Below are 14,267 nucleotides of genomic sequence, written 5' to 3'. Positions count from 1 at the left end.
TCCTCATCTGAGGACATTGCTAGTATCACTGACGATGCAGGGCTGAAGGAATTATACATGACAGGCATGTACAGAAGCCTCAAAGGGCATCAGACTCTTTGTGATGTGCTTAAAAAGCAAATCCTCAACAAAAACCCTAGAAAAGAGGGTATTGCCTTTGAGAGGAAACTTAATGTTGATGGAACATATTGGAAGCCTGAGCAGTACCCCAAAACCTCATGGGTTGCTGCAAAGGGACCTCCAGTTGATCCATCTAACTTATCTGGCTTTACATGTGAATCTCCTCATTCTTCTGATGAGTCATTTGACTCCAACTATAAACTGTTCAAAAATCAGAATGGTGAAGTATTTGCTAGATATGTTGGCACTAACTACAGGAACAATTCTCCTATGAAGAAAATTTGGGTTCCCAAGAAGTGCCTTGAAAGTCTTCAGGTGAATGTCCTCATGACACCACCTGTGAAGAACAGGAACCCCAGATCAAATCCTTCATGTGGATCAAATTCCTCAAATGGATGAAAGTCCTCACATGATTATCATCGTGCTAACAACTCTATTTTGCAGGGTAGAGCTAAGGGCTATGAATATGTGCATTATTCTTCAAACCATTATGTTCATAAGTCCTCGAAGAATTTCTCTGCTTATTCATATGCTTACCCTAACCCCTCTTATGTGAAACGAAATGGTTTAGCCTCTATGCCACCATTCTCGTATGGTGCTCGCAGAGTGATAAACTCTTTTCCACCCCTTCAGATGTGGGTGGTGAATAAAAAGAACTGATTGATGAAATTCATCTGATGAACTTGATATCATATTCTTCACTAATGAAGCATATGAGATTGTAAGCTACACTAATTCATCTGTAGGATGATCAACCCAAAGCTACTGAGTGGGTCCTCGACAGTGGATGTACGAATCACATGACTGGTGACAAGAATCTATTGATGGATGCTCCCTTATCACCGTCACATCTGAAGCATATCATCTTTGCTGACAAAGGTAAAAGTCAGGTATTGGGTCTTGGTAAGGTTGCAATCTCTAAGGATAAACACATGGACCAAGTCATGCTTGTTGAGTCCTTAGGATACAACCTCATGTCAGTGTCAATGCTTTGTGATCTTGATATGGTTGTTGTCTTTGGCAAGTATTGCTGTGTTGTGATTATGGAAGCTGACAATTCCAAAGTCTTCGAAGGCTTTAGGAGAGGAGATTTGTATATTGTTGATTTCTCTACAGGACCACAGCCAGCCGTGTGTCTACTTGCAAAAGCTTCAGAAGGCTGGCTATGGCATCGACGACTTGGTCACGCAGGCATGAGGAATTTGCACACGCTTGCGAAGAAGAAGCATGTCATTGGCATTGAGAATGTCAAATTCCTCAAGGATCACTTATGCGGAGCCTGTGAAGCTGGAAAAATGACCAAGGCAAAGCATCCAGCGAAGACTATCATGACCACTACTCGTCCATTCGAATTGCTTCACATGGACCTCTTCGGACCTAATCATTACTCAGCAGTCACTAATGATGCATCTCTATATGGTTTTTTCATTGTTGATGATTACTCTCGATATACATGGGTACACATTGTTACTTACAAACATGAAGTGCAGGAAGTCTTCAAACGTTTTTCCACGAGGGCTTCAACCAACTTTGGTGTGAAGATCAAGCACATCAGAAGTGACAATGGAACTGAGTTCAAGAATTCCGTTCTTGATGACTATCTTGATGAACTTGGTATTACTCATGAGTTATCTGCTCCCTATACTCCTCAGCAAAATGGCGTCGTGGAGCGCAAGAACAGAACTCTTGTTGAGATGGCTCGCACTATGCTTGATGAATACAAAACGCCTCATCGTTTTTGGATTGATGCAATTGATACTGCGTGCCACATCATCAACAGAGTATATCTTCACAAATTCTTCAAGAAGACGGCCTATGAACTCCTCGCTGACAAGAAACCCAATGTGAGTTATTTCAAAGTCTTCGGTGCTAAATGTTGGATTAGAGATCCTCACCACAATTCTAAATTTGCACCGAAAGCACATGAAGGTTTTATGCTTGGTTACGGAAAGGACTCGCACACCTACAGAGTCTTCAACATTGTTCTTCACAAGATTGTTGACACTGTAGATGTGCAGTTCGATGAAACTAATGGCTCGCAAAGAGAGCACCTACCTTCTGTGTTAGATGAACCAGCACCTGAGGATTCTATCAAGTTCAAGGCAACTGAGGATGTCATTCCTACTGAAGAATCTGCTGAAGAATTCATTCCAGTTCATGAAAAACGTCGAGCTGATGCACCTGAAGAAAATGCTGAGGAAAATGCTGCTGAAGAAAATGCTGATCAAACTCCTCAGCGACAACCAGCTCATCCTCGCATTTCAAAAGAAGTGCAAGTGGAGAAGATCATCGATGACATTAGAGCACCAGAGTGGATTCAGGCTATGCAAGAAGAATTACATCAGTTCGAGCTCAACAATGTCTGGGAACTGGTCAAACATCCAGATCCTCGCAAGCATAATATCATTGGCACAAAGTGGATCTACCGCAACAAGCAAGATGAAAATGGCCTTGTGGTGAGGAATAAGGCACGACTGGTAGCTCAAGGCTACACATAGGTTGAAGGAATTGATTTCGATGAAACTTTTGCACCTGTTGCTAGACTTGAGGCTATTCGCATATTACTTGCTTATGCTAACCATCATGATATCATCTTATATCAAATGGATGTGAAAAGTGCATTCCTCAATGGTAAGCTTGAGGAAGAAGTATATGTTGCTCAACCCCCAGGTTTTGAAGATCCAAAGAATCCTGACAAAGTCTTCAGACTTAATAAGGCCCTCTATGGCCTCAAGCAAGCCCCTCGGGCGTGGTATGATACATTGAAGGAATTCTTCGTGAAGAATGGCTTCACACCCGGTTCACTCGGCCCTACTCTCTTTACTAAATCTTATGATGGTGAACTGTTTGTGTGCCAAATATATGTTGATGATATTATCTTTGGCTGTACTGACCAACGTTATAGTGATGAATTTGCCAATATGATGAGTGAAGAATATCAAATGTCTATGATGGGAGAGTTGAAATTCTTCTTAGGTCTTCAAATTCGTCAACAGAGCAATGGTATATTCATATCTCAGGAGAAATACCTCAAAGATGTACTGAGGAAATTCGGCATGCAAGATTGCAAAGGCATCAAAATTCCTATGCCCACAAATGGCCATCTATGCACTGATGAAAATGGTATTGACTTCGATCACAAGGTATACCGCTCCATGATTGGTTCTTTATTGTACTTATGTGCATCTAGGCCAGATATAATGCTTAGTGTTTGCATGTGTGCCCGATTTCAAGCTGCACCGAAGGAATCACACCATAAGGCTGTGAAGCATATTCTTCGATATCTAGCTCACACACCAACACTAGGATTATGGTACCCCAAGGGCTCTGATTTTGATCTCATTGGATATTCTGACTCTGACTATGCTGGTGATCGTGTGGACCGCAAGTCAACTTCTGGCACTTATCATTTCCTCGGACGATCTTTGGTCTGTTGGTCCTCGAAGAAACAGAACTGCGTATCACTGTCTACTGCGGAAGCTGAATACATTGTTGCTGGCTCTTGCTGTGCTCAACTGCTTTGGATGAAGCAAACACTCAAGGACTATGGCGTCAATGTGAAGAATGTGCCTCTCCTCTGCTACAATGAGAGTGCCATCAAGATTGCTCACAACCCAGTTCAGCACTCGAAGACAAAGCACATTCAGATTCGTCATCATTTTCTTCGTGATCATGTGTTGAAGGGCGACATCTCCATCGAGCACGTGAAGACTGAAGAACAGCTAGCTGATATCTTCACTAAGCCCTTGGATGAGAAGAGATTTAGCAAGTTGCGGTGTGAGCTAAATATCTTAGAATCTTCGAATGTTCTTTGAAAAGGACACACACCCTGACACATATGCAAAATTGATGACTTAGATGTACAACACATGAAGAAACGTTTTTCTTCAATCAATGAAGAATAACACTCTAAATATGAAGAAATTAATGAAGAATTTGATTCTCAGAACCCTACGACAATTGTACGCGGTGTCTGAAATCATCATTCTTATACGGTGGGTCACGCCACCACAAAAACTTGAAAATCTTCAATTTGAGTTTTTTTTCTCAGTTTTGAAATTCTTCAGTTTTTCAAATTCTTCAACTTTGCAAAATCTTCATTGTCTCCGTCGTTTTTCTTCATTGGCTATTATATATATGAGTTTATGTCCTCTACAGCATTCACTTATAGCTATTTCTTCAAGTTGCTTTTTCTGCTAAGTGAATGTGATCGGACCCTTCCCCCTCTATGCTATACTCAACCCAATCTATTCACAAATTCTTCATGTGCGTTCTATTTGAAACTCGTTCAAAATCTTCACTATGTCCTTGTCAGCTAAAGAAATTGCGAACGAAACTTTAAAACAAATCTTATCCAAATTTTCGGTTTTGCCGCTCAAGCCGTTCCGCATCCCACAATGCATTATTTTATTCACCCACGATCGTACACGATCTCAACTACACAGTACATGGGTGACACATGTCGCGAGAAGGAGAAAGGGCAGGGGCACGTTCGTCCCAAATCTTCGGGCGAACAGTTTTTACTGTGTCTATAAATACCCCTCTCCCTTTCCTCACTTCATTTACTCCGCTCGATCGCTTCTCTCTCGCTCGAGCTCCTCAAACCCTAGCACCGCCGCTACTCCATCGTCGCCGGTGAGGAAGAGCTTCGCTGCCTCGACCTCGTCGCCGTCATACTCACGCCGACCGCGGAAATCTTCACTCTGCCTCCGCCGTAGCTATCTTCCTCTGCCAAGTTAGGGCGTGGGAGATCTAACCTGAAGAACTTCACATCTGTTCTTCTCAGTTCGTCGTGTTCTTCACTTCGGGTAATTAAAAGTTACTTTTATTACTCACTTTGATTCTCAAACTTTCCTGAAAATCTTCAAAGGTGTTTATTCTTCAAATCTTCACACATATGAACACCTCACACATCATATGATCTTGAACTGTTTCTCTAAGCAATCATTTCTTCAAGATTCCCTAATTGTGTGGATCTTCGATCTGTACAACTCTAGAACCTAAGACAAGAACGCTTAGTGAAATTCCTCAAGGTTCATCTAGTCAAATTCCTCAAAACTTGTTCTTTTCGAAAAAACCTTCTAAGAACGCATATGACCTCTCCAAATTCCTCGCACCTATACTCTGTTCACAGGTACTCATGTCTGCTGCTGAATCACTAGGTTCTCATCAACTTAACTCATTTGCAGCGTTCCTCGAAGAAAAACTGCATACTTCTTCAGAGAATTTGATTGTTCAAATTCCTCAACTGAAGAATATGGCAGACGGTAAGAAGTCGCAGAAAGGAGGAAAGAAACCTGAGGTTATGACTGCGTTTGAAATCCCTGAGGAAATTTATGTTGACTATTGCACACCTGATGAAGCAAAATTTGGCAAAGAAAACAAAAATCAGCGCAAGGTGCGCATATAGAGGATTGAACGGAGATGGGCAAGGGAATGGAGGGAATACAGATATGTGACTCCAAAGTACATGAGGAAATTCGCCCTCAACCCTCCATGCCCAAGAGCTCCATTGGCACCTGGCCAAGAAGCTGACCCCACCAGCATCAAGCGTGGTGAGGACTTTCCTGAAGAATGGGCTAAGCGCCAAGCTAAATTGGCAAGACAAGCCAAGGAGGCAGTGGAGAAATTCAATGAGGATTCTGCCACTGCTACTGCTACTGAGGCTTCGGTCAAACCGAGGAAATCCATGCCAAAGAAGCCTACTCGTAAGCCAAGTGCTTCACCAACAGCGCCCTCACGGCCAAGTTCCTCAGCAATGCCCTCACGGCAAATTCCTCACACTGCTACTGCTCCACCAAAGTCCTCAGCAGCTCCTTCAAAGTCCTCCGCTCATGTGCATCTTGCTACATGTCAAAGGATTGCTGGTTTCTCGATTGCCTCTAGTGTCTCAGCAAGTTCCTCAGCTGCACCAATTTCCTCATCAGGCCCCACACTGTTGAAGACCAAAGCAACAGCTGGACGAGGTCCTCGGCCAAGTCCAAAGAAGAAACAGGTCGCATTCCATGTGCCTTCTGATGATGAAGCTTCTGATGATGAACTTGCAAAAATCATCAGAGACAGACAGGTGAAGGCCGCTAGAGCCAAAGGCACATCTATGCCACTGCTTTTGGATCCGAGGAAAATCCTCGATTACATTGATCTCTGGCACAAGGATCCAAACACCCCAATGCCTGATTTTCATCTGATGAAGAAGTCGTTGGCATCATGAAGATTATGCTTTTCAACATCATTCATGGTGTTCCCGTCAACTTCCATGATTTCTTCATGAGGACTCTGGGCAATATTGCTATGTCACCATTCGAGCTGAAGCCCTATGCGCCTTGGATTATGAAATTCATCAGGGCAAGATCTTCACTGAATTACAAAGCTGACACTCTGAACCACAGTAGCTACTTGCCTCCCATTGAAGTCCTCAAACGGACAGTTTCATCAGCTGATGATAAAGGCAAGGCAGCTGCTGTGATCAATGAAGGCATTCGTCCATTGGATGGTCAATTTCGCAAGGCTACATCTTACTCTACCAGTGACGACTCTGCCACGCATGACTCTGCCGCAAATACCTCAGCCAAGCAAAATCCTCAAGCCACAGCACCCAGGGTGATGACTGACCGTGAGTTACTCCTCAGTCTTCATCAGAAGGTTGATCGCAATCACAAATGGGTAAAGCGTCAGTTTGGTGCACTTCTTCACAACATGACCTCAACACACAATGCTATGAAGATGAACCAATACTACCTTCATGAAACCTTCAACCGCACCTGGGCTGTCCTCACTCATGTCTATAGCGCTGAAGAACTGAAGACTATGGGTCTCAAGGAAGAATTTGACTGGTCTGCACCTCCTCCGAAGAAATTCAAGAGGGTCAAAATTCCTCCACTGGTGGCCAGCTCTTATTCTTCATCGTGTGACACTGATGAGAATGAAGATTTGGACGACACTGCGGCAGGCCCTGCTACAACAAACAACCCCGACAACGCTGGCGCTCCTCCATCGACTTGAAATTCTTCAGGGGCGTTAGTCCTCAGTTTCAATCATTTTGGTCATTTGATGACAAAGGGGGAGAAATCTGAGTTAGTCTTCAAGCGGGTCTATATTAAGGGCATTTTTTTTAAGTTACAACTCTCGTTCTTCTGAAACTTTTATTTGGATCGAGTTGTAATCTTAAACCCGATGGTGCGCTGATACTTTTGTTGCATTATGCTTTTGATGCTTTCGGCATGCTTATTCCTCGTTAATGACATTGCACGCATGCTGAATCTCATCAGGCACCATATTTCATCATGCATTTCAAATTCTTCATATTATATATCAAATGCGTGTATGAATTACAAGATATAGGGGGAGATCTCCATGATTCAACTCTTCAAATGTGCATTGCCTCAAACGCAAATTCCTCACTATGCACATCTTCAGGGGGAGTTCTTCTATATCTTGCTATCAAATTCCTCAATATCAGTATTTACACTTCATACATTTATCCCCACTGAAAACTTAACATATATTGTCATCAATCACCAAAAAGGGGGAGATTGTAAGTGCATCTAGTGCCCCTTAGTGATTTTGGTGTATTGAAGACTTATAGGTTAAGGGACTAATGCGTTTGTGAGTGTACATAGGTCTATAAGTCTATGAGGAGTTTGATATTTACAGAGAAAGTCAACCCCTAAAAATGAAGTTCTTCGACTGAAGACTTTGATATTCTGAAGACTTTCTGAAGACTTTGAAAGTGAAGAAATTGGTGTGACCTTGAAGACTTGGTATTCATTTGAGGAACATGAAGCGTGAAGACTTTTGTTTTCATAGTTTCATTTTCTCTTTCTTGAGTCATAGGAAACACCGTACTGTTAAAGGGGGTCGAGGAAATACTAAGGAAAAATTTCCATGTGATGCTCAACTCAAAATCCTACACCTACCAATCCCTTCGAGTGAAGCCTTTGGAAATCTCATACAGTTCAGTCACTTTCTTCAGTGACAGAGACGAAGTTCTTCTGGTCGCTGATGAATTTGTTCGGACTTAGGAGTTAGGAATTCGCCAGTGCGAATTGCCTACACAGTGAGGAACATGATAGCCCTGAGGAATTTAAGAGTCAAATTTCCGACCGTTGTTGTGCTGCGCGCCAGCTGTCCCAAAATATCTTATCCACCTAACGGTCATATCATTGAAGGGCATTTATGTCTTATCATGTCGGGCTGCTCCCTAGGCTATAAATAGCCGCCCCCTACAACCACTAGCTGGTTGGCTGCTCCAAGAGAACTTGACACTTGTCGTTTGAGAGCAACCCATCCTCCGAGGACTTTGAGCGAAAATCATCGAGTGAGGAAAACCCAAAACCAAACCCCTACAAACCCAAAGTAATTGAGCATCACTGAAGAAATTGATCCTGTGTGGATCCGACGCTTGTTACCTTTGAAGACTGTGCTTCTTCCAGACGGTTAGGCGTCATGGTCTAGAGCATCCAAGAGGAATTGTGGATCGCCGAGTGACCAAGTCTGTGAAGGTTTGGAAGTCGCCTGAAGACTTACCACGACTGATTGGACGAGGTCTGTGTGACATTAGTTCAAGGAGAATACGGTGAGGACTAGGTGTCCTGAGCTGCGTGCTCAGCGACTGGGTGTCCGGGACTGTGTGTCCTCGAGTTTAAATACTCAGCCGCTCCAACCAGACGTACAACTGAGACAGCAGTTGGAACTGGTCTACCAAATTATTGTCTTCACCAACCTAACTGGTTCTATTTTCTCAACCCTTTCATTTCCTCATTACTGTGTTGAGTGTTTGTTCATATCTATGTTTGAAGACTTCGACTGAAGACTTTCTCAATTTCCTCAGATCAATTTCTTCAGTCTGTTTGTCTTCACCTTGTGTTATCCTGTGATTACGCTTTCTGTACTCAGTGCTTGTCTTCATTTCATCTTGATGACCATGCTTGTATTCTGTTATGCTTACTTTTGAGTACTTATTCCGCTGCTAGTAGTTCTTCGCTAAGGAATTTCCTCACCGGCAAATTCCTCAGTGAAGAATTCATAAAAATCGCCTATTCACCCCCCTCTAGTCGATATAACGCACTTTCATGCAAGCGACGTAGTGAGATAGTTGGGGGATCGAGAGAGATGCAGCCTTAGGAGAGAGGAGAGTCGAGCGAGTAATAATCGTGGAAGAGGAAATCGCTTGATTGACCAGTCTATTACAGGAGGCAAAAGAGGAAGGGGCCGCTCTCTTCGGTGACCATGAGATCCCAAGCATGCAGCAAATTAGAGATCAGAGGGCTGCAGATGGTTGGGCTATATTGAATCAATGTCTAAAAAAATATTGATGACCCACTCATATGGGAACCTAATGATCTGATGATTTTTTTCTGTTGATGTGGAGGCTGCATGTTGAGAGAACGTTGAGGTGGCAACAAGATGATGTGGGCAATGTGCATGATGAGAGAATAGGAAGAAGTGGGGAGCAACTTCTTAAGAATGGTAGATATGTTAGTCCATGTAAACCATATAAAGTCTATAAAAGTGCCCCAAAACCATACAAAATTATAATAAACAAGGCATGAATACTTTGGAAATTATAGATACGTTGGAGACGTATCATCTTCCTCCCTCACATGATCTCAATTGCGATTTTGGCCTATGTTTTTGTCGCCTTCACCATCTGTAGGCTCATGATGTTCTAAGGTCGTCGACTCGCGATGGCTTGCATGTGCCATATCTTCTCCTGTCTCATAGTTGTTAGCTACTTTCATCATAGGAGCCATCGTGGTCAGCTTTCCATCGGCCTGCTTCTTGCCTACCTTATGTCGAAGGAGCGTGTCTTGGCTCCGCTGATAAGGTGTGTATTGCTTAGTTGTTAGATACTGTGGTCACATGTTGTGTTTCTTTAGCCAATGGGAGACGAAGTCCCGAACTGACTCCTTGTCACAATGTATGCAATTGTGGAAATCGTTCAAGATGTCGAGGTGCTGGTATGTTCCCTCAAAATTGTTGATGAAGGCGGCTTCGAAGTCCATCCAGGTATGTATGGAACTATCAGCCAGGTACGTGATGCCCTGTTAGGCATAGGGGCACGTATCAGAGGGTGTTATCGATGACGCCCCTCCCATGTCGACTGTCATGAGGTAAGCCTTGAGCCATTTGTCCGGCTTTGAGTCATTGAAATACTTGTTGACTACGGACCATGAAGGGCTTCGGGAATGGGTGCGTGCTACTTGTGGTAGTGTTGGGATTCCTCGAAGAGGAAGGCTGGTGTAGTATAGTAGCAGATAGTACTTCCCCCGGTTAAGAACCAAGATTTGTTGAACCAATAGGATATGCCACGAAAACAACGCGAACGATATCCGCACACATAAAACAATTGCTTTCACCCAACGAAGACAAGAGGGTTGTCAATCTGGAGCGCACTTTCAGTGCACAGAGGCATTGGCACACTTTATCCACGTCGTGCACTGCATGCATCATGATGGGAGGAACAAGCGACAGGTTGTTGATACGTCTCCAACGTATCTACTTTTCCAAACACTTTTGCCCTTGTTTTGGACTCTAACTTGCATGATTTGAATGAAACTAACCCAGACTGACGCTGTTTTCAGCAGAACTGCCATGATGTTGTTTTATGTCTAGAAAAGAAAAGTTCTCGGAATGTCCTGAAAATCCACGGAAGCACTTTTTGGAAAATATAAAAAATACTAGTGAAAGAATCAAGACCATGGGGCCCACACCCTGTCCACGAGGGTGGGGCCGCGCCCCCTCCCCCTGGGCGCCCCCCTGTCTAGTGGGCCCCCTGGACCTCCACCGACCTCAACTCCAACTCCATATATTCACGTCCGAGGAGAAAAAAATCAGAGAGGAAGTTTCATCGCGTTTTACGATACGAAGCCGCCGCCAAGCCCTAATCTCTCTTGGGAGGGCTGATCTAGAGTCCGTTCGGGGCTCCGGAGACACTACTAGGGAAAAGGCTAGCAGCAGCGCGGGTTTTTAGGTTAGCAGCAGCGCAGGTGGCCGCGCTACTAATAAGGCGCTACAGCTAACTCATAGTAGTAGCGCGGTCCTAACCCGCGCTACTACTGTTGACGATATCAGCAGCACTTTTTGTGAACGCGCTACTATTAACTAGCTGTAGCGATTTCGCCATCCCTCGCTACTGCTATATCTTTCATCATTTTCCCACTACCCCATTCCCTTTCATTTCTCCTTTCAGATACTAGATACTAGGTAGGGTTAGTAGATATCAAATTCATAAACCATTACTAGGTACGGTAGTACTCCCTTCGTTCCAAATTACTCGTCGTGGTTTTAGTTCAAACCACGACGAGTAATTTGGAACGAAGGGAGTACTAGATAACAATTTCATGCATAGCCAACATGCATCCTCAAGCAGTACAAGGTCATATCAACGGCCATCATCATATGTAGTTCTAGATGATATCGACGACGATCATCATATGTAGTTCTAGATGATATAGCCACACACACATATGTAGTTCTAGATGATATAGCCACACACACATGTGTAGTTCTAGATGATATAGCCACACACACATATGTAGTTCTAGATGATATCGAAGACAATCATCATCCTCAAGCCTGGGCGGTTGATGTTCCTGATAGTAATTAGGATGGCCTGTCCAACACGAAGATTCTTGCCATCGAGGAATTTCTTCCACCCAACCGAGTTTAAGTGTGTGCGACCGTCCGTGTCCACGCGGTAAGTACAGGTTGTGACGGAGCCCCTTGCAGTAAGGCGTAGTCCAGCTGAGCCTTCTTCATCAGGCTCGATACCATAACTCACAGATATGCTCTTTGCCAATTTCTGAATAAGAAAAACATATCAATTAATAAGCATGTGATCGAACTCTACACTAAAACATATATATCATCGACTAGATTCCACACAACATACCATATCATTGGACTATACACTAAGTAATTCACACTATTAATTTGCATTTGTAAGTATAACATACCATATCATGTCGATCAACCATGGTATTTGTCAAGCGGGTCACGAATGGCACCCCGACAAAGTCAGCACGTGGCGGAATTATGTCCCACAGGTTGCACACCTCCTCCTCACTCAGCCTTGTTCTTTGAGCTACGATGGCTTCATGAAGTGGGTCCTCATCATCTTCATCGAGTGGGTCCTCATTATCTTCATCATCTTCGTCATCTTCATCATCTTCCACCAGGTTGAGATAAATGACAGCTAGCTTGGGTCTTTCTACTCGGAAGTTGAAGCTGATCAACTCACCACCAGTAAGATGCATGCGAGCGACGAAACGGGCCCATCCATCTCCTCCAATCTGCGACATATTGCGTCCTTTCTCGACCTCCATAGTGTACGGCCCCCCAGGAGCCTCAAATGTCACAGTGTCTCCTGTCAGCTTGTTGAATTTCAACCTCACATTGCATGGGACAATCTGTGTAAAATAAGCAAAATGACACAATGCAGTAATGCCAACACTAAAAATAAAATAGTTATTACATTTCATCTAATTTCTTACCGTCGCATGACGAAAACTCGGCTGGGAGTAGATGCCGAACAGCTTGCCAGTTGCAAGGCTGCTGTCGCATCTTGACTTGCACAGTTGACATAGTGGTGGTGGTGGTGGCGCCATTCTTCCTAAAGCAATATGAGCAAAGGATTAACGATCAACTAAATCAAAATGTTCTAAGTGAACTAAATCAACTAGCCTACTAAATCAACTAAATCAAAATGTTCTAAGTCAACTAAATTAACTAGCCTACTAAATCAACTAAATCAAAATGTTCTAAGTCAACTAAATCAACTAGCCTACTAAATCAACTAAATCAAAATGTTCTAAGTCAACTAAATCAACTAGCCTACTAAATCAACTAAATCAAAATGTTCTAAGTCAACTAAATTAACTAAATGAATTAGCCTACTAAATCAACTAAATCAAAATGTTCTAAGTCAACTAAATCAACTAGCCTACTAAGTCAACTAAATTATATCAACTAAATCAAAATGTTGCATATGAGCAGGAGGGAGAAGGAGGGGCGACTCGAGGAGGGAGAAGAGAGTAGGATGGAGGAGGAAGGCGGAGCGAGGAGGGGCCGGCCGGCGCGGCCAGTTGAGGGAGGACGGAGGAGGAAGGCGGAGCGAGGAGGGGCCGGCCGGCGCGGCCAGTCGAGGGAGGACGGAGGAGGAAGGCGGAGCGAGGAGGGGCCGGCCAGCGCCGAGTGGAGAGGAAGGACGGAGGAGGAGGCCAGTACCGAGTCCAGCAAGGAGGAGGAGGTGACGGCGCGCGGCGCAGACGGAGGAGGGGCGACGGGGGCGCGCGGCGCAGACGGATCAGAGAGGATTGAGTGGCTGTGTGTGTGAGTGGATCGGAATGGAGGAGAGATGGGGGAGATGAATGGCTTAGCAGTAGCGCTCTTCAGGAAAAACCGCTACTACTAAGATATCTAGCAGCAGCGCCTTTCACAATAAAGCGCTACTGCTATGTGTCAGCATGTAAAAATAGACTTTGTTCAATATATCAAAAACACATTGATCATCAACGATCTTTTTGTGTACAATCTGATTTGACAATATGAGTCCTCACCGGTTTAGGAACAGGTGAAGACTCATATTGCAGCCACAAATTGTACACATAGAGTTCAATGAAGATCAAGTGCTTGTCAAAGTGTGAGAAGTAACATATTTAAGGTGGTAGAAACTCTCTTCACGGAGCGAGGTGGGACTAATTTTTTGTAGGAAGATTAGCAATAGCGCTTATCTGAGGAATGCGCTGTTACTATGCTACGTAGCAGTAGCGCGTCTCACTTTAGTGCGTTGCTGCTATAACTAGCCTCGCGGCGGCCTCGTAGGAATTGTAGCAGCAGCGCGTCTTTGGTGGGACGCGCTACTGCTATATTTGTCTCAGCAGCGAGTTTCGTATGTCCGCGCTACTGCTAGTTAGCAGCAGCGAGTTATTTTGAAGCGTGCTGCTGATAAGATTCTGTGTATAGGCTTTTCCCTAGTAGTGAGAGGGGGATTCGTTGCCGTCGTCATCATCAACCATCCTCCATCACTAATTTCATGATGCTCACTGCCGTGCGTGAGTAATTCCATTGTAGGCTTGCTGGACGGTGATGGGTTGGATGAGATTTACCATGTAATCAAGTTAGTTTTGTTAGGGTTTGATCCCTAG

Source organism: Triticum dicoccoides, chromosome 2B (assembly GCF_002162155.2).
Source record: "Triticum dicoccoides isolate Atlit2015 ecotype Zavitan chromosome 2B, WEW_v2.0, whole genome shotgun sequence".
Lineage (NCBI taxonomy): Eukaryota > Viridiplantae > Streptophyta > Magnoliopsida > Poales > Poaceae > Triticum > Triticum dicoccoides.
Note: the sequence above shows the minus strand (reverse complement) of the source record.